At 27.7% G+C, this 22,781-nt stretch overlaps 2 long non-coding RNA genes across 3 annotated transcripts; both read right to left on the reverse strand.

Annotated features, from left to right (window-relative positions):
- Positions 1 to 8,797: 8,797 nt before the first annotated feature.
- Positions 8,798 to 10,458, reverse strand: LOC136089307 (uncharacterized). 2 transcript variants are annotated; one of them, XR_010642942.1, is made up of 4 exons: positions 10,315 to 10,458; positions 9,518 to 9,662; positions 9,160 to 9,213; positions 8,798 to 9,074 (listed from the first exon to the last, which is right to left on the reverse strand). It is a non-coding gene; the product is annotated as an uncharacterized LOC136089307 (long non-coding RNA). The 2 variants fall into 2 exon arrangements; XR_010642941.1 differs by lacking the exons at positions 9,518 to 9,662; positions 10,315 to 10,458 and having other exon boundaries at positions 9,160 to 9,508.
- Positions 10,459 to 10,886: 428 nt separating this feature from the next.
- On the reverse strand, positions 10,887 to 11,701 carry LOC136089515 (uncharacterized). Its single transcript, XR_010643117.1, has 2 exons — positions 11,228 to 11,701; positions 10,887 to 11,142 (listed from the first exon to the last, which is right to left on the reverse strand). It is a non-coding gene; the product is annotated as an uncharacterized LOC136089515 (long non-coding RNA).
- Positions 11,702 to 22,781: the final 11,080 nt, after the last annotated feature.

The raw sequence follows: 22,781 nt of genomic DNA on the forward strand, positions 1-22,781 counted from the left end.
TCCCTTGTTTAATGATAGAATGTGATAAAAGCAGGTGATCAGAGGAATTAAGGCTCAAATTTAGGTTCATTTTGTTGACATAGGAAAGTCTTGCTCTGTCTACCATAGACTTTGCCACAGATCGAGAAGTGTGGTTTTCTGAAAGCATGTGTATTTTCACATTTTCGTGTGATCTGAGAAAAACTGAAAAGAATGATAACTGTTTATATTGGGAATTAGATTTATTCCTGATAAAGTAGAAGCTTTGGAGTCTATTGTAATTACAGCTACATCAGCATTTTGAATTCAATTACCATTATTAGGAGCCTCATAAATATCTTCTGCAGTCAATAAATTGTTTCCAGCATCAATAAAACTCCTTATGACACATTTTGCTCCTGCTGACTCTCTGTCACATTGATCTTTTGCACGTGACGGCTCATTGTAATCAAAACTTTTAAGAAAGAATTGTTTTGCTTTGCAAACTTTGTAAAGGGCTTCTAAGTAGAAGTTGCCATGATAAGATGATGCGTTATCTGACTTAGCATAAAGATTTTATAAACCTTTATGCTAAGTCAGAGTACATCGACAAGGCTTTTTTGACATCTATAGACAGCAGTGAAATATACTTTTTTTTATTTGACCAATTTCAGGGAAGAAAAAGACATCAACATGTAGAGTCATTCCTTTCTTTCCAAAATAATCCTTTTGGCTTTCACGAAATTTAGCTGGCAAAATTTTCTGATAAAAATCTTTCAGCCAAAAATTTTCCTCATCAAGTAGCTCAAAAGCCATTTTTTAGCCATTTTTTGCTGTGCATCACGGATTTGATGCTTCATTTAAACTTGAACATCTTCTCTAGCCACATTTAAATCATGTAGAAGATCTTCATGTTTACTTTCTATAACTAACTCACGAACCTGGTTAGTTGCTGAAATGAGGTTAGCACAGTCAATACGTTGTTCATCGTTAGCAGCTATTGTGGGTTGATTCAAGTCTGGATCTATATCTGAAAGGGCAAAAGAAGTAGAGTGACTATGCAAAGTGGAAGTTTCACTACATTTGAAAGGATAATTACTCTTCCAATACCTTTTACCCTTTTCAAGGAACTTAGTAATATTTTTATACTTCCACTTTTCAGAAATAGCAATCAAAGTTTGAAACCCATCCATGCCAGCTGCCGTGACATCATCAAGACCAGCCAAAGCTTTCCTTTGAGAAATTTTATTCCACGAAGAATTCTCCATAAAGAAGTACCTGACATAGGGAGATAATTAGTTTCTTCGCAAATTTCTTTATAAAATGTGATTGTATGGCTAAACTTCATCATTAAAATTGCATTAGTTACTTTTTGTTCCTCTTCATTGTCAAACTTGGGTATTGACAACTGTTTGGCTGCTTCCAGCTAATTACCAGAGAAAAACGATGGTACGCACATATTGAGTCATAGCTTTCAATCAGGGTTTTTTCATTCCACTAGTTTTTCGGTGGTAGCTATAAAACAGTAATGTTAGATTTTTCCTCTATGAAGTAGGAAATCCTGTTTCTTTTAATAAAAAAGCAAATAGTATTATTATATTATTCATACCTTTAGAGCTTGTGAATGATTACTTATGTCAGCAGTCAATTCGTTAACTTGAAAGATTCCATCTTTGTTCCAACGCTTAAGAGGACCACAAGAACTCTTCTCTTTATTAAAATATATGCATTTCTCATAAGGACTGACTTTATTTTCCCTCTCTGACATATTTGGTTTATTGATAATTATTTATTTACTAAAATTAAACTAATGCAGTTTTTACTAAAAAATTTCAATTTTTCTACTGAAAACTGCTAAAAGAAATTTATGTTGTGTAACTTAAGTAAATCATGGTATGTACCAAGTAGTCATTAACACAAATATCACACCAAGTCGGCAGTCATTTTATCCCCGCAGTATTATCTTGTTCTATCTACAAATGTAATAAATAAAGTGTTTTAATATATAAAATAATATAATTTATGTTTGTATTTATTAAATGTTCTAATATATAAAATAATATAATTTTTATTTGTATTTATTTTAAGTGCTATATGTATTTTTTTCAAGTGCTCTTGTTCAGTTCCGTTATATAAAAAGTATTTTATAAAAATTTTAATTAGCCGTTACTAAGCATATCTATACCGTTGCTAGGGTATTTTTTGGTTAAAAAATTGGCAAAACAAGGCTTCTTCTAGGACTTCTGTAGGCGTTTTATCACCCGAGCACATGGATTTTTTTTCAGATATTGGAAGATGCATGATTAAGGAAACTAAATAACTTATACTGTTCATGGCAGACCTAAGGCCACGGTTGTTATAGGTAATCTATCAAAGCGCGTCGAACGTAAAAAGTGATTTTTTGCAAGTTATTTTTTCCCAGGTTCTTGTATTCACGTGATTTTTGTTCCATAAAATCAATTTATGTCTTAGTGTCTTTCAAAAACACCTTAGAAAACTACGTTCAAGTATTGGTCTTAAGAGATATAAGAGCTCAAAGTTAGGGTAAAATTCCAAATTTTGTAGTTTTGGACTATGATTTCTAGACAACTAAAAATATAGCAATGTTAAATTTTTACTTTTACTGTAGAAAACTACCTAGATTAGCAAAAAAATCAAAAAGAAATGTAACAATTGCACTCCATATGCAAATTTTCTCAAAATGGTCAAATTTTGGGACCCAATATCTCCGAAATAAATAAGAGTTTTCGAAAAAAAATTTAGTAGTGGCCTACTTTTATTGCCTTTTACAAAATATCTAAAAATGAAAACAATTTCAAGACATCACTTCCAGAATTTGCTTATTTAGCCAAGATTTCTCAGACAATTTTTTTTTTATTATTTAACTTTTATTTCGCTGATTAAACAATATTACAATTTTTCATATAAAATAAATAACATCGTAAACATAAAAAACCTATATAAAAAACGTTTTCAATCTTTTTAATTTATTATATATATATATATATATATATATATATATATATATATATATATATATATATATATATATATATATATATATATATATATATACTGTTATAATCAGGCAGGGACTCAAAGAAGGTATGGATGATGCGTTTATCATCACAACCTTTTCATAGAGCCCCTTTAGTCACTCATTGAAATAAAAATAAAAAAACACTTTAATTTTTAAAGAAATATAATAATTTAATAAAGCAAAACTCATTTTTGTGTGTGTGTGTGTAAAAAATTTACAACACAAAAAAAAAAATAATAATAAAATTAAAACACATAAGAAGAAGAAAAAAATAAAAGATAAATAAATAGAAAAAATACAAAAAAATCTGAAAACAAATACTGAAAACTATAATATATATGTCAGGAATTAAAGAGGTGCATTTTAGTTTGTTGTTTAAACGATGAAATGCTTTTTAGGTCTTTAATATTTTTATTTTGAAAACGATTCCATATTGATGGACCACGGTTTGTAATTAGTAAACTTGACTGCTGTGATTTAATTTTTCCTAGTTGATTGTCGTTCCTGGTATTTGAACGCAGATTATATTTTTCAGAAAATGGTATAAGAAAGTTATCTGAAAAAACGCTTGGTAGAAGATTGTTTTTATACTTATACATAAAAATTGATACCTGTAATGTGTTAAGTTTCTCAATATCTAGAACCATCATGCTTTTCATCACTGGGGCCGGGTTTACTAACCCATTTAAATAATTAATTGCTTTGCATGCATGGTTTTGCAGACTTTACAATTTTAGCAATTTGGTTTTATGGGTGCTGGCCTATACAATATTTGCGAACAAAAGCTGACTATGTACAAGACTAAAGTAAAGCATATTACGTGATTTACTATCGAGAAAAGGTCTTGACTTATACAAAACACCTATTACAGAGGACACCTTTGTTTCAAGAAGACCAATATGGTTTTTCCATGACAAATTTTTATCAAAAAGTACTCCCAAAAATTTTGTGTATTTTTCACGTTTAATTTGATTTTTATTAATAAACAGTTTAGGCAGCTTTAACGGAAGATTAATTGATTGTTTTTTTTTTATGAAATACTTAGTAATAAAACTAATAATATGCCTAATGATAATCTAACTGAAGAAGAATTACTATGCGCAGTCTCTTCGATTAAGCCCAAAAAAAAGTATAGGCGTCGACAATATAAGTGGTAACATCATTATAATTTCAATAAAACTGATTACAATCCCGCTTTTGTGTATCTTCCAACTTATCTTTAAAAGAGGGAGTTTTTCCAGAAAAAATAAAAATTGCTAGGGTGGTCCCTATTTTCAAATCAGGCGATCCTAGTGACGTTACTAATTATAGGCCGATCTCTGTTCTTACATGTATTTCAAAAGTTCTTGAACGAATTATGTATAATAGACTCTATTCTTTCTTAATCCAAAATAATATTTTGTACAATAAACAATTTGGTTTTAAATCTGGTCATTCTACTGATCACGCAATCTTACATCTTGTCCACGATATATTTAAAGGTTTCAATGAAAAAAAATATACTTTAGGTGTTTTCATAGATCTAAGTAAAGCCTTTGATACTGTCGATCATTTAATTCTTTTGTCCAAACTCGAGTTCTATGGCATCAAAAATTCTAACTTGGCTTGGTTTAAAAGTTACTTGTCTAATAGGAAGCAATATATTTCTTACGATGGTGGTAAAACGGATAATATGATTATTACATGCGGTGTTCCCCAGGGATCAGTTCTAGGGCCCCTTTTGTTTCTAATTTATGCCAATGACTTATATAAATTTTCTAATATTTTAAACACAACTTTATTCGCCGATGATACGAATTTGTTTTATTCTCATAAAGACATTAATATTTTATTTTTAACAGTTAACAAAGAACTTGATAAGCTAACCCAATGGTTTAAAGCCAATAAATCTTTAAACATTACTAAAACTAAATACACATTATTCCATCGTGTTCATAATATTCCACTTAAACTTCCAAATCTTTTTATTGATAAAAATATAATAAAAAGGGAAATATCGTCAAAGTTTTTGGGCGTAATACTCGATGAAAATGTTACATGGAGAGAACATATAAGTGTTGTTGAGAATAAGGTTTCTAAAAATATTGGTATACTGTATAAAGCTAAACAGGTCTTAAACCAATCTTGTCTTAAATACATATACTTTTCATTTATACACTGTTACCTAAACTATGCTAACATTGCTTGGTGCAGCACCAATGTTACAAAGCTAAGTAAACTTCTATGTAAACAAAAACACGCCAATAGGATTATTACAGATGAATCTCTCATTCAAAAATACTTTTTAGTAAACTTAATATTCTAAATGTTTATAACTTAAATCTCTATCATGTTCTTATATTTATGTTTAAACTTGATAAAAAAATGGCACCATATTTATTCAACTCTTTATTTAAAAATATAAATCACATATAAAGCACAAGATTTTCAAATAATAACTATACTCAATCCAAAACCTACTATTCTGCCACTAAATACTCAATCACAAACCGAGGACCTAAACTCTGGAATACACTTTTAAATAATGATCTTAAACCACTTTCTTCGCTTAATCAATTTAAAACTAAACTTAAGCAAAATCTTTTACTAAACGACAATGAACTAAATTTCTTCTGAAGCGTTTAAAATGAGAGTACTATTATTAATGATTTAGTATTAATAATTGTTTATTACTAAGATTGTCTATTCTAATACATAAATATGATAAATAATCTTGTCTCTAGTCTTGTTTCTGTTTATTTTTTTTTGTTTTGTTTTGTCTTTTTTTGTTTTTTTTTTGTTTGTTTGTTTGTTTGTTTTTTCTTCTTTATTGTTGGTCTTTTTAGTAAGTAAAGTAAACTTAAGCGTTAATAAAAAAAATAATTTATAGCATATGTAACTTTTACGGTTTTTATTAGCATTGTAATTTACGGTATATTTATTACGGGGCTTAGTGATAAGGCAACTATAGTCTTCTTTTTGCCCCTGTCATATATTGTTTTTTATTCATGAACATTGTTATTGTAAATACTATTAACGACGAAATATATAATTAAAAAAAAATAATAATAATAATAATAATTAAAAAAAAAATAGAGTAAAGCTAGTTTTTTTACAATTTAAGGATAATTTATTTGCTATAAACCAGAGGTTAAAATTTTTGAGTTCAATATTCATAGTTTCAGACAAAGTCTTTGCATCAGGATGATTAAAAAATAAATTTGTATCATCAGCATACATAATTGTAGATATTTTTTGGTTCTTGGCTTTTAAAGTCATTCACAATGGCTCTTAAAGTCAATCACAATTAGTTAATTCTCAAATTAATTTAATCAAATTAATCAAATTAATTCTCAATAATTAATTTTCAAAGTCAATCACAATGGCTCTTAAAGTCATAGTAAATGGAAACCATGTGAAAATAACAATAAAATTTTAATAGACAAATCAATATCAAAAGTTTTTGCGAGTGATTTCTATCGGTACAGATATATTGCACTAAACTTGAACTTGATTTATAAGAAAACAAAGCGTATGGATCATTGGTTTATATAGAATTCGGACTGTTGTAATTGTAATGAAAACAATAACAGAAACAATAACTATTGTTATTGTATTAATTTTTTTAGAAACAATAACAATACCTGTAATTTACAACTTGTGTAATACTGTAATACAATAACAATAAATATTGTATTGCAATTCATCTTCATAATACAATAACAATATCTGGAAAAAAAGGTATTGTAGTGACCCACTACAATAACGATAAACATTGCATTGTAATTCATCTTAAAATACAATAACAATTTATTGTTATTGTAATGAAAAAAATTATTGTAATGTCAAAACTTAGTCATATGACCAGAAATAGAATCAATAATCATATATTATTTGTACCCTATTTCAATAGGGTACAAATAATATATGATTATTGATTCTATTTTATTTTTTGAATATTACTTATCCTAGTTTCAAACTTTATATAGCTTTATAAAGGTGAGTTTTATTTGACCTGTTTCTCTTTTACTGCTGGGAATAGATATGTATACATTATCAACTCCTATCATTTCTTCCACTTAGTTTTTTGCTTTTACAACAGACAACAAATGTTTAGATAACACTTACTTTAGTCTGATGGGTGATGAGTAATCTAGAAATGTAGAAAAAATTGTTGCAAAATAAAAGTAGATCACATTTTTAGACAATCTAATACGTAATTACCCAGATCAATGGTTCCCTCATTCCATGATGTTGTAATTTACTACTCATTAGCGGTTATTTATAATAATAAAAATAAACTATTTTCACGCGCTTTATGTAGGTATAATAACATTATAACATTTCAAACATATGATAAATTATAGATTTGTATGACTTTGTATTACTATTATTAATGTTAATTCTAAATAAATTATTCTTTAAACATTTATATTATTGAACTCAAAATAAATAAATAAATTATATGTAAATGGTTGCTAAAAACGGGTTCCACGAGCGCCCTTGAATTTAATATTTGTTAAGTATACGTAGAGTATATACTTCTTTGGCTTTCCTGGCTTCACTTCACTTTAATTCTAAAAATATTCTAGTGCCCAAATAATAATAAATGCGTATGAAAATGAATTTAAATGCTTTAAAATACAATATCTATTGAACTTTGAAATAGGAATTCAATACACCACAATATTTCATCAAAACAGTACAATAGTTATTGTAATTGTTTTGCATCATGGCAATACAATGCAAAAGTTATTGTAATTGTTTTTTATCCCAGCAATACAATACAAAAGTTATTATAATTATTTTACATCAGTATAACAATAACAGTAACAAAAAATAGCGTTTTAAATTACTTAATATTATTGTATTGTAATGTGTTATTGTATTTAATTTTTACAACTACAGTTACAACAGTCTGAACCCGGTTAGGTCCGGTTTATGTATCAAATCTTACCATTTTTTAATTGTATCTTGAGATTATACTCTCACATTGGTAACATAATATCAAATTGATATTTGCGGGAAAAATATTACAAAAATTGGACACTCTAATTATAATTATACCTCCTGAATAAAAATTAATTATTGAAAAACTAAAAATCTATATGTAAAATAATTTTTTAATTTTAAAATTTTGTAAAACACCAAAATTAAATAATCTCCAAAAATAATTTAAAGAAATTACGAAATATAAGTAATTTAATTAGTAAATAAAATAAAGGTAATAATCTTCTTAGAAAATGCTGCTATGAAAATTATTTTAAACTGGGTTGTAGTTGAAGGTGCTTTTAATTTCGTTGTAGGAAGGTAAGTCATCAAGTACAGCCTGCCAATACCTAAAAAACAAAAATAAAAAATTACTACTGTCCTATCAATTTATCATACATGTTCTATTTTCATTCAATTTGTAAATTCTATTTCATAAATCTACAAATACTATAATTTGCATAGCTTGTTGAACAGCCTAGCTGTATATATGTTGTGGCTTAAATAACTAACCTTAACTTAATCTAAATCCAATAGAATAATTTAATCTTCCCTGTATGCACAGCGACGTGACAAAAACGTGAATTTCACGTTATTTTGGCACGTGACATTTAGGTGACTTTTTGGTCCCCATGAAATGACCAATTCACGTGATTTATGGACGTGTTTTTCACGTTACTTTTGGCACGTGATATTTAGGTGACTTTTTGGTCCCCATGAACTGTCTAAAAGACGTGCTTTTTACGTTAATTTTGGCACGTAATATTTAAGCAATAACTATGCTTTATAAAAACGAAGTGTTTGGATTCATGTAAAGAAAAAAAACTCATCGTCGAGGAAATATTTAATACGTATTAAATTACATGGTTTTATTAGTCAGTATATTAGTTCTTGACATAAACATTTTGAATTTGTAATAAAAGCTGCACTTTTGTTAAAATATCCTCCTTATATCCAATAAATAATAAGTACAAAGTCATAGATCTGCAACTTACGAAGAGCACGCTTCGATCCACAAAGAGCGCACTTCAAACTTAATCTAACGAGCCAGTCGATATTTTCTCCTATAAGAGTACGCATCAAACTTTATCTAATGAATCAGATTTAGCTGAAAAGAAACGAATAAAATCTTAAACAATAATATGATTATTTAATAATTATCTTAAATCACAAACTTTTAAAACAAATCTTACTTGGTAAGTTGCCAACCATTTTGGCAACAAGATTTTCTAGTTGTTTTCTTTTATCTAAATCATTAAATAATTTTAAGAAAACAATACTACATACAATGTAGAAAAATAAAAAAAGTCATTTGCCTTCTAATTTTATACTCTTATTGCTAAAAAACAAATAAGGATTTAATAAAAAAAGACATAACAAAAAAGTCGACAGATAAATAAAAAAAAGAAGTACAAAATAATAAATACAAGTCTAAAAAAATATTGTTTAACTATATATATATCTATATCTAATATCTGTCTATAGATAAATATATATCTATATATAAAGTTAATAACTGATGCACGTGATTAGAAAAAGACCTGTACTCACATTATGTGATAACATCTGATTAAATAATTTGTTTTCTTTGTTTTCCACCTTCTTATATTTGCACTTGTTTCTGCATTAACTTGTTCATACATTAACTCACTAGATGCAAAGGTGACTGCCCACGAAGTTGCTTTAAATGAGTAATCTACAAAGTTTTGAACATTAGATGTAATTTTAGAATGCACACAGAAAAAGTATAACAATTTTTTAAAATGTAATAGTTACCACATAACCACACAACATTATAGTGGGGATTTTATATCATGATTTTCCTACCCATGGTGAGATTTTCATCTAGAGGCTATTTTTGGTGTGGAAACATTCACCACGGCTAAGGAGCCTCATCTTCCCCTAATTATATACAATATATTAAGTATAAAACTAAAAGTATGTATAATAAAGTATTGTCAAATTAGGTCACCAATAAATACCGAGTGCTGAAAATTCAACTCAGAATCAAGTTGCATTCTCCAACAAGATATGAACTAAATTAAATTCTTGCTACAGGGTGCGATTACAAAAAAAGACGAAGAGAGGGAAAAGTGAATTTTCTCAAACTTTAAAAGTTAAAAGGTTATTGTGTCTTACTACAGAATGATATCCCTAGGCAATAACATAACAATATCATTGGATCTTCCTAGTCAATAATATTTTATACAGAACTTATCATTTGTCATGTAGTTTAATAAATTTAATATTAAATAAGGTATAATAACTTATTTATTATTAAATTAATTACATCGACAAATTTGACAGTCTAAAATATTATATAATAGGTTAGAAAAAAAAATGTATACCTTGTATTAAAGTTTGATCTTTTGCATGTTGCAATATGAGAATTATCTGCCATAACGTTACACAATTTTGAACTAAGCCTTGTAATATATTTATTAAACCTAAATTGATAAAACTTAAATATAAAATAATATAATATGTTTAGATAAAATATTGTATATGCAACATTTTATTTTTGTCAAAAATGCATTGCGATGTTATAAGATATCTTATACCCTGATACTTTTTTTATTATTATAAAACTGCGATGCAAAATAATTATATTATTATAAAAGTATGATAAAAAGTAATTACAATAATGAATATATAAACTACATATTTTATATAACCATTATATTTAAAAAATTTTGAAAATTGTTTGCGGAAAATATCCTGAAAAAATTCAGAATATTTTCCCCCTAATTTTTCCCTTAATTTTGCATTCAGCCAAGTTGATGACAATAATATATACTTTAACTTGCATGTATGGAAAACTTTTCGGATATTTGGAAAAAGATAAATTTAAGAAAAATATCTGGTATTTCGGGAATATCCCAAAAAAAATAATCCCTGAAACTCAATTATAAAAAAATAGTAAATAAAATAAAGAATATCTTTCCAAGTTTCTAATCATAGGTTTTTATAGAGAATAAAAAAAGATCCAAAACACACAATATTTTGGCAACGTAACTTTCATGCTTCAATTAAGTAAAATTGTAACCTGGACGAGGTCACCTAAAATATACATGATTGAAACGTGAAGAAGGAAACCGGGTAAGAGCATGCATCAAACTTTATCTAATGAATAAGTCGATATTTTCTCCAATAATAGCTAGCGACACCAAATTTAGCTAAAAAGAAACAAATAAAAACTTAAACAATAATATGATTATTAAATAATTATTTTAAATCACATACTTTTAACACAAGTCTTACATGGTGAGTCGCCAACTGTTTTGGCAACAAGATTTTCTGGTGTTGCTATTTCTTTGATCTAAATCCTGAATCAATTTTTTAAAAAAGCAATGCTATATTTGAGAGAAACTTGCTTTACATATTGGAAGGTTGTCTTCATTGAAAGATAAGTATAATGCAGTTTCAAATACAATAGCATCATAAACATCTTTTTGTGGGGAAAACATTGAACAAATCCGCGTTAATAACCTGTTATTTATTGTACATAATAACAATAGCAATAAAAGTCATATAATATATACAATAATAATTTCATAAATACAATTCAAATATATATATTACAGGCCTTGTTACGAGATTTCGCTGCGTAGCGAAAACGCGTAGCGCATTTCTAAGTAACTCAACTCAGCAAATATATTTTGCATCGTTAGAAGTTACATTGCGTCACTAGCGTCTTTTCAAGTACCGCATTGTAATTAAAGTTATTTTATTAACGCGTTAAAAATCATACAAACGGTTTGTTTTTTTCTCACTATAACAAAAGTTACAAATAAAATCCAAGTTCTTATTAAAAAAATCATATTTATTATTTTTTTCGAATATGAACTAAATTTTATTTTGAAAAAAATATTTTTTTCATGAAACGTAAAATGTTTGTTTATTTTCTTATGATTTTATATTTGGTTTTTGGTTATTTTATTAACTGTTAATACATTTTTTCTTATTTAATTTGTGAACTCTTTTTAATAATGTTTTTAAACAATAAAGTTTTTTTTTGTTATTTATCAGTTGCCGATAACATATTCGTGATCATAATTTATTTTCATAAATTAAATGAACGTCATTAAAACTTTATGTTATTGAATTAACAATAAACAAAATATCTTATTAATAAAATATTTGCATCAAAATAAATCGTGCATTTTTTAAACTTATTATGACTAAAAATAATTTTTATATTTAAAAGGAATTTATATATTTAATTCCTTAAGATAAAACTTAAAACACTTTTTTTTTTAACTAATTTTTAATAACAAAAAAAAAAAATGAAACAAACTGTTTCTTTAACAAAAAAATCTATTATTTTACAATTGCGGTTAAATGCTTTTACTTACGACTTTATTTCTTCTGAATAAACGTCACGTTAACGGTAATCAAAAGATAATTTTCTAAAAGATATAAGTTTTGCGTAGCGCAAAACTGCTGAACGCGTAGGCAAATCTTGAGCAATAATGTATGCAGAAGTTCTACAGACATTATTATTGCTCAAGAATTAAGAATAAGTTCTGCTAGAACTTCTAATTTGTCCATGTAGCTTACTTAATTTGATATTAAATTCGTTATAACATAACTTATTTTGTACTAAATTAAGTAAGCAAAATGGACAAATTCGCCAGTCTAAAATATTATATCATAAAGTAGAAAAAAAGTATACCTTGTATTTAAGTTTAATCTTATTTGCGCGGCAAATAGGGACGCTTGGTACTAATTTATTTAACTTAATTTGATGTAATTTGGATATTAGATATTACAACCTAAAATATATTGGACTATTTAGTTTTGTTTTAATTGCATTGCGTTATAAGATATTATATAGACCAATTTTTTTTTTTAGTTATAATTAAACTACAATAAAAATTAATTATATTATTATAAAAGTATAATAATTTTAACTAATGTAATGCTTACAAAAACTATACTATAAAAAAATAAATAATATAATAAAAAATATAATTTTATATTTCTTATCACAGGTTTTAATTAAGAATAAAAAAAGTTCCGTTAGACGCGATATTTTGGCACGTAACTTTCACGTAACTTTCATGTAAAATAATGACGCGATATTTTGGCACGTAACTTTCACGTAACTTTCATGTAAGATTATGAATATGCTATCTTTTTTATGAAGGTTATATGAAAATATCTTGAAATTATATAAATAAAATCCAAGTCTAAAAAAATATATTAATTAATTTGAATAAATATAGTTTATGAAATCGAGATATAATGCAAAAAGATTTTCAGAAATAAAATAAAACCAAAAAATTTGTTGCTTGTACATTCTTTTTAATATTTGCTAGCACAAATTTTTTAATAAAAAGCCATACAACTGAGCAGCTTTGAAAGTCATTACATCAGTGATACCTATTTTGAAATTCACAACACTTACTTGGATTTTGGCTTTACTTATATAACTTTAACATAAACTTCAAGGTTTTTAATAACCTGATACCTTGTATCAGATTACTATAACCTCATACAAAGTATATCTGATACCTTGTATCAGATGTTTATCAACTTTGAAAAAAAACTAAAAATTTTTTTGTTTTTGACATAATGTATATGTATTTTGATATAACATATAAATGGATATTAATGAATATAAATGAGAGAAAAACAGTTTTTTAAGATAAAACTTCAAAAACTTTCAAGCATTTTTTTTACTCACAAAACTTGCTTACCTCAGCCAAATAAGATAAAAAGTAAAATTTAGATAAAAAGTAATATTTAGTGTGTTTAAATATCGTTATAACGCAATAATGTAGAATAAACATAAACTTACTTCATAAAATAATCTGATTGTATTTCTGTTCTTATGCTAAGCCAATAATATCTTTGGATATAATAACATTGTATAGAAAAATATAGCATGAAAATTCAAATAAAATAAATAAAAATAAAATAAATATACTATTTATACCTACTAATAAATACTATTTTTACGAAATATAATTTATCAACTACAAAATTTTTTATTTAATTTTTAAATGTCAAGTGACAAATAAATAAAAAATTTTATAACAATTTACATTTTAACAAGATAAAGTCTTAAAAAGTAATTCGTTTTTTTTAGTCAAATAATGAAAAATATTTTTTAAAAATGGCTGCGAATTTTATGAAAATTAGTCAAAAAGTCACATAGAAGAGATAAAGGCATACTTATCTTTTACTTCATTTAGAAAAAAATTTCACAAATGGTCCTTAGTGTGTTAGGTCCATATTTAGTTAGAGATTTTAAAGGTAATTCTAGGTTTAAAGACTTTTTGAAAATCAAAATACAAGAAAAAATAAGATATCTCAAGATATATTTATTAACTTTCAAAACCTTTAGCTAAACTGAAAGATATTAATGCAAGTATCAATTTTAAATGTAAAACTGTGTGTAAAGAAGAGGTAACATAGTGATTTACCGAGCATCTTTTTGTAGACTTATTTAATATATTCTACACGACATTTAGTTTTAATAGTCGCACGAACAATTCGCGCTAAATAATTTTTGGCTAAAAATTAACGCCGTTTACGCCTTAGAAGCCAAAGTGGTTAGCTCGCAGCGTTTCTGAAGTGAATCACCGTGGTTCAAATCCTTACTTGCGTATATATATATATATATATATATATATATATTTTTTTTTTTTTTTGGTTTTTTAAAATACAAAATAAAACATTTTTGAAGCTCTATATGTTAATACATAACATATATAAAGATATTATATACTATGACAAACTAAAAGGAGAGAACTTTTAAAAAAGCTGAAAATTTCTGAAACCATTGGTAGAAACTTGTTGCGCTTATGTTATGATAGAGATACTTATGTTATTAAAATGCTCAGGTAGTTAGTCCTAATAAGCTGCGGATGATCTGAAAAAAAATCTTATAGTTTGAGACTTAATAAAGAAAAAATTTCATCAGCCCGACATGCAACTCCAGAAGGTACTGCTGTGAAAGCAAAGAAAGAAAAAAAAATGCAGCAAGCAAAAACTTTTGCTTAAAATTTTATTTTATCAATTTTGCAATATATATACACAATATTAATTGTAAAAATATGTATTGAACAAAGTCTCATGTTTGTCAAATAATCGAAGAAAATACCAAATCTACTTGCATTAAAAATTAATTTTCCTTTTAAATTAAAAAACATGATAGGAATTAAAAAAACAATATCAATAAAAAAAATGCATATGCAAAGTTTCATGATAGTCAAAAAATTTGAATAAAATCTATTTACATAAAAAGCAAACATCGTTTAATGTGCAGTCTTTGTGTACCCAAACAGTACATACACAACATGCTATCCAGTCAATTTGGGTACCATTGCACCATTTTCCTTGACAAACTGGACATAACCATTCCTCTTCATTGTTTACATGTTTTTCAATCAAGCATTTCTTTTTGTTCTTTTTTAAGCTTTTGGTATGAGAACAGTGACCGTCAAATATAAGTAAAACTTTGTTGATCAAGGTGCATCGTACAAATAACAAAATGTTGTACATATTCAACAAATAAATCAGTATTAACCCAGCCATTTTCTGAGCATCCTTGAATAGTTTCAATTAGAGCATTATCTGGTTTTCTTAGTTATAAATCAGGATGGCGTTTTAAAAAGCCTTGTACAAAGTCTTCTCCTGCTAATTTACTATCTTTGTTAAAAGGATTTGGAACTTAAATTTTTTTGCAGAACTCAAATACTGTCAATCTAATATCCATTATTGAGAGACCATAAAATGAATTGTCCATATCTTTAATATACTTATTTAAATCTTGTTCTTGGTTATCAGAAAGCACTTTTCTCAATCTTCCAAGTAAATTAGTATGGAAACTACTTTCAAGTGAAGCTTTTTTAACACGTCGATGTAGCGAATCTTTTGGTACGCTAAAGTTTTTACAAGCTTTTCTTAAAGGCATCTGCTTCAACTTAACTCTATAATACATTTTTCATGTCATCTTCGTTCTAGTTAGCTTGATTAGTTTTTCTCTTGTAGTTTCTTATTTAAAAATTTTTGGTCAATAAATGACAACAAAGTTATGTTAAATTATATTCATAAAATGATGATATCGTAAACGTTTACTTTGACAATTTATTAAAATTATAAAATTGCTATCCTAAACGTTTACTTTGACGATCTCTTTTAGTAACTAGCGTTGTCGCACTTTCCCCGTAAATGTAAAGTTATATATTTCTTAAATATCTTTGAAACAAAATAATCTGATATAAAAAGAAGAATGGCTGTTGAAAGATAACAAATAAATGAATACAATCTCAATATTATGTTTGTTCTGTCGTAAAATATGGCGTACATGGATTTTTTCCACAAAAGAAAAAAAAATTAATTTTAATTTTTTAATCAAATTGACGCAATTCGTAAGCTTTAACCCACTTTTTTATGTCATATTATAAGAAAAAACTGATGAAAACTACTTTAAAGCATAAAAAAAACATGAAATTTTTAATATAATAAAACAAAATTGCAGTATCATTTCAAAAAAATTCTGTACAAAGCCAGAAAACCTAAATGTCTCACTTTGCCTCAGGTTATCCTACGCTTAGGGGAGAAAATATGAACCCTCGGTAACGACACTGATGACAGCGCAATAAACCACTGAGCTATCGAAGATAGGCGTTTAGGATAAAACAAACCATTTTATAAATCTCTTATAAGCTCTTAGACGATATTTTGTCTGATTTTTTTTCCCGTGAACTTTGGGAAGTCAGACGAGAAAACTTTGGTTTTTGCGCTAATGAATTTTACTATCTTTCGGTGGAGCGTTTTTTATTTACTGCCGTTAAATTCCAACGTTAAAATTTTATTGCGCAGTAAAATTTCATCGTTGGAATTTTGCGTTGAAATTTCAATTTTTTACTGCTTATTTTACTGACTTTTTTAATATACAGTTTTTGGCGTTTATTTTTTTGGGGTTTTCAAGATGTACAAGAATATTAACTTTCATGATATCATGACATATTTGAATGAAAAAAAGTTTCCTGAAGATGTAAACGAGAGAGGAAAAAATGCAAGCTTTAAAAGGCAATGTAAAAACTTTGCAATTATAAACAACAAATTGATGTATTGCAAAAAAAATATTGGCATGGTGAGAAAAAAAATTTTAATAGTTAAAACATTTATTTGGTTCTAATTATTGTTTTTATTTAAATGTCTACAAACAAACTTTTGTTTCTTGTAGGTGATTGTGGTAATAGATCGAGAAGAGCAACTAATCATAGTTAAAGAAGTTCATGAGGGTCTAGAAACTTCAGAGAACGCTGTTGCATTAGCCAGTCACCTTGGCATTAATGCTGTTAGAAAGCAAATATCTTCAAGATTTTTTTGACATTCAATAGTGGGGGATATCACAAAGCATATAAATCAATGTGAGCGATGTCAGAAAACCTCCAACAGAAATCTTAAAGTCTCTCCTGCTTTAAAACCTGCTAAAGTGGAACAAAAATTAATGAAGCAAGTTGGTGTGGATTTAATTCAATTACCTGAATCAATAACCAAATCATTAACCAAGGTCGGGAGTTTGTAAACTCTGTATCCATTAGATTACATGATATGACAGGTACTCAGCAACATGTTACTTCGGCCTACCATCCACAAGCCAATGGCCTTGTAGAGAGACAGAACAAACCAACTAAGAGAGCAATCATTAAAGTCTTAAATGAAAATATTCAAAATTGGGAGTCAGTTTTAGACGAAATCCTTTTTGCTCTACGTGTTAAAGTGCATTATTTAATGGGGTACTCACCAATTTTCCTTATGTATAACCGACTTCTAATCTTCTAATCGATGAAAAGTACATAGATAGACTCAATGATGATGAATATAATCCTGTATATGATAAAGAGGTTTTACAAAAAGCTTTAGAAACGAAAAGAGGAAGAAAAAGCCATGAACAATATTGTTTGTTCACAAAAGAAACAAAAAACTGATTATGATAGAAAGCATGCAACAACATCAAAGTATTTTGTTGGTCAAAAAGTACTTTTAAGAAATATTGAAAGAGATGATAGGAAAGGTGCAAAAATGACTCGTGGCTGGTCCATATGAGATTCTTGATATTTTATCAAACTCTACATGCTTATTAAGTAACAGTAAAGGGAATACATCATCCTAAACCATTTATTGAAAAGGAAAGTAATTCAAAAATGTCTGAATTATCTTCAGAATGTGGTGATAATGATGAATTTCAACGCCACCTCAACCTAATGAAACATCCCTCCAAAGATATTTTCAGAAAATTGCTGAAAAACTTGCTCTCAAAATACTTGTTATGCCAGATCTTATTGATGGAAAAGAAAATAATACATCTTTGAAAATGCATGCATGCAAAGCTGATGAAAATTGTTTTTTTCGAGCAATTTTGTTTTTGCTGTCAGGTTCTGAATGTCAACATGCATGTGTTCGCAATCTGGTTGTAAAACATATGATAACAGAACCTTGCTCCAGTCTCTTATCAGGATATTTAGGTGATGACGTGGAAAGCTATCTCACCAAAAGTGGTATGGCCGCAGATGGTATATGAGCTACAAATGTAGAGATTCTTGGTACTGCAAATCTTATTGGAATTGATGTAGCGGTGTGGTCATTCACAGGACAAAAATTAACATGGCTAAAATATCCAGCTTCCACTAAACTTGACTAACTAACATCTCATACTATTCTTTTAAAAAATAAAAAACAATAATCATTTTAATGTTGCTTTGTTACTAAAACCTTTAAAGTGAGAAAAATTTGTACTGAAATAAAATGTCGATGGTTCCACTTGTTTTTCATGTTATTATAGAAGTATTTACAGTCCTATTGGAAGTATATCTGAACCTATTCGTCAGATATATACGTCAATAATTTATGGCCTTTAGTAATTGGTAACCTTGTTTGACATATGTTCCTAAATGAAAAATCTTCAAATGCTAAGAATTAGGGAAAATGCCTAATTTTACATTAAAAAGTAAACTATCATTTAATGTATGGGGCGACTGAATAAGTGCGAATTTCATAACTGCGAATCTGCATAATTGCGACTGGCATAAGTGCGAACTGGCATAAGTGCGAACTGGCACAAGCGCGAACTGGCATAAGTGCGAATCACTTGGAAAAACTGGCATAAGTGCGAACTAGCACAAGCGCGAACTGGCATAAGTGCGCCAAAAGAATTTGCAAACATTGGCATAAGTGCGAACTGGAATAAGTGCGAACTGGCATAAGTGCGAACTGGCATATGTGCGAAACAATTGCAAAAACTGGCATAAGTGCGAACTGGCACAAGCGCGAATTAGCATAAATGCGCCGAAAGAATTTGCAAACATTGGCATAAGTGGCGATATGGCAAGTTCGCACTTATGCCAATTCGCACTTATGCCAGTTCGCACTTATGCCAATTCGCACTTATGCCAATGTTTGCAAATTCTTTCGGCGCACTTATGTCAGTTCGCGCTTGTGCCAGTTCGCACTTATGCCAGTTTTTGCAATTGATTCGCACATATGCCAGTTCGCACTTATGCCAATGTTTGCAAATTCTTTCGGCGCACTTATGCCAGTTCGCGCTTGTGCCAGTTCGCACTTATGCCAGTCTTTGCAACTGCTTCGCACTTATGCAGATTCGCAGTTATGAAATTCGCACTTATTCAGCCTCCTCTAATGTACGCATTAAATAATAAAAGTTTCTTTTAGGAAGATAAACTGAAGTACCCTTAATTATATAAAACATCTATACTTTTACCCGTCCCTCCCACAAACTTTAACATTTCTTCTTTACTTGATGACAGTAAAAAAATAACAAGCGCGGTAAATTTTTAACGTTGTAATTTTACTGCGCAGTAAATTTTTAACGTTAAAAATTTACTGCGCAGTAAAGTTTTAACGGAGTAAAATATTAACATGACACCAGAACATATATGTTCCTGCGGCTTTACTTTGATGTTATAAAAAACGATGAAATTTGCGTAGTTTTGGGTGGTTTTTTAATGTATATTTTCTAGTCTTTTAAAAAGATTTAAATTTGTTTTAAATTAGGATTTTATAGTTGCGTTATAATAAAAAAATGATATTTCAGGATAGGAAATAAATTAAATTTCTTTTTATTCATAGACTTTCATTTAACTTTTTGCAAAAGCAGTTTAGTACCCCTATCATTAAAAATGTTTGTAAAATATTTTTCTGCATGATTTTTTAACCAAAGTTTTCGCGTCTGACTTTTCATAACTGACCCGAAGTTCTCAGAAAAAAAAGTCAGACAAAATATCGTCTAATAAGCTCTACGTATGTGGAAAAGGTGCGCATGTTAATTTTTTTTTACTCTTAAATTAATTTTTTAGAATGAACTATTCTACCAGAAAATATTGAGGTATATAAGGAGTAAAATAGAATCGGTGTAAAATAGATAAGTAAAGAAATGGTCGGTTTGGAAAAGATCCGTATTTTACGGATCCAGACAACTTGGATATATATACAAGGAAAAAGTATAGGAAAGGGCAATGTGGAGTAGACATACAAAGACCCGTATTTTTACGGGTCCGATCAATGTCTACTTAAATTACACGGCCTGATTTGTAGCATTTTCAAAATTAAGAAGCCAGTTTTTTTACGGCTCCTCCATAAATACTTAATTTCTGTCATGGTTAAGAGTCGTGTTTGTACTATAAATGTTTTATTCTTATTTTATAAAAATAGTTTTAATAGTAGTTAGATTTTCTTTGAGTACTTACATTATTTTGCGCTGGATTTTTTTTGTTAACTGATTGCCTGCTTTAGTTTATTGCAATAACATAGAATACTGAAAGAGGTTTTCAGATAGCTATATATCAACATGCTATTGCAAATAAACTTGCATGTTGCTAAGATTGCTTAGGTTTCTCCATTGAAAATAAAATCAAAGGTTTGTAATTTTGTATTTATTATAATTGAAATTAAAGGAAGAAATATCTTTTTACTTGGAATATTTCTTTTGTCTTTGTCTTTTTTGGAATTTTTTCACTTGATCTTTCCTTAATGAATTTATTTGTAATTTCTTTTTGCAAATTATTATAAAAAATATTATTAACAATGCGAGATCTATATTTGATTTTTACTTTGGGTGTTTTTCACTGGTAATTTTGACACTGCTATAACAAATCTTTCAGATTTGTTCAGCAAATTTTTATTTGAAAAAGAATGACTGCATTGTTTTATTAGAATAAGAGAAATAATATATAAAATACTAAAAAGATGAAAAATAAAATAAGACAGAGGTTGAATTGGATATATAGGTTCTTCTCTGTATAAAATAACGCTTATTGATCATAAGTTTAACATCAAAATCTTGTTAGTTTTTTTCCAATATAACTTGCTTTAGTATATATATTTATGCTATCTTCAAAAATCCAACACAAGTATTTATGTAGACAACTAAGCAATATCTTGCATAATATTTTTTAAGGATTATCAAATTTTTGATAAATATTTTCTGGGAAAATCTGCCAAAGTCTTTTGCATATTTCTAAAAGACTCACAAAAAGTCTGCCACTGGTCGTTTAACTATACTTACTAAAACCTAGCTCCAAAAATCACTTTGTAAAATAGAAGTAAGAACGACTGTAAAGCCTTCTTCGAGCAAATCATTCATAAGAGATACAACTACTTGTAGTGTTGTAATTAGAGCACGTGAAGTTTGTTAGATTAAAGTAAAGAATTTATCAAATTTTTTTAAAGGTAAATGTAATCGAGTTTCATTTTGATCAAATTTCAGCACAATTTGCAATTTCTCTAAAAAGTGTGGGTTTGTTATCACCTTTCAAATCAGCATTGCTGAGTTTGATTGGATAAATTGAGTTTCTACTTTGAATTAAGTATGATAAATAACTTATAAAACAATGATATAAATTGTGCTGCATCATTTCATTCAGGAAAATAACTCTATTTGCAGCTGTTTCGTCAAATATTGCCAATGTAAAATTGATAACTTGTTTTTTGTTTCCAAGATATGTGACTTGATAATTAATTTCTCTTGCTTTTTCTTGCTTGCTTAATAATTGATCTTTTAATAAACTTGAAGAAATATATTCCCTGTAATGTAACCAGCAGTAACTTCAACATTTTTTTGCGTCTAACAAGTTGTTTCTTACATTTTTTATAAAACGGAGTATATCAAATAATAAGTATGTTTTAAACACTCCTTTTCTAAACTGGATGATAAATAAGTAGTTTTCTAGCTATGCTTTATAAAACTATGAAAATGCATAAACATTGGTAGAATGGTTATCGGTAACAACAGCTCTTATTTTAAATTCAGTTTAGTGCATTTAAGTAATACACTCATCAATTTGTTTTTTCGAACATAAACCTGTTATGTAAACTTTAGGTAAGGATTTCAAAACATAAGAATAAATTTTTGAAGCTCTACAATCATAAAAACAAAAAAAACTTCTTTATAAAGATTCAATGATTTTTCTATTATATTATAGTTTTTTAATTTGTAATTTTCACTACTGTGAAACCATTTAGTTAAAGAAATATGATAGCATTTATTAGACAATGAAAAATTAAGAACTTTATTAACAGCTATTGTTTCCAAAACAGCTGGTATGCCTGATGTTGCTTCCAAAACAGCTGGTATGCCTGATATTATTTGGCCTACTGTAAATAAATGACCAGATTTGTTGCATTTTAATTGTTGCATGTTTCAAATATGCAGCATAATAGAGTACATTGCAAAACATTGTTTTGCAATGTAAATATTTTAAAGAAAAATCCATGTTTTATACCTAATAGTTGCAGTTATAATAAATACAAAATTACAAACCTTTAACATTATTTCCAA

The sequence above is a fragment of the Hydra vulgaris genome, chromosome 13 (assembly GCF_038396675.1).
Source record: "Hydra vulgaris chromosome 13, alternate assembly HydraT2T_AEP".
Taxonomy (NCBI): Eukaryota; Metazoa; Cnidaria; class Hydrozoa; order Anthoathecata; family Hydridae; genus Hydra; species Hydra vulgaris.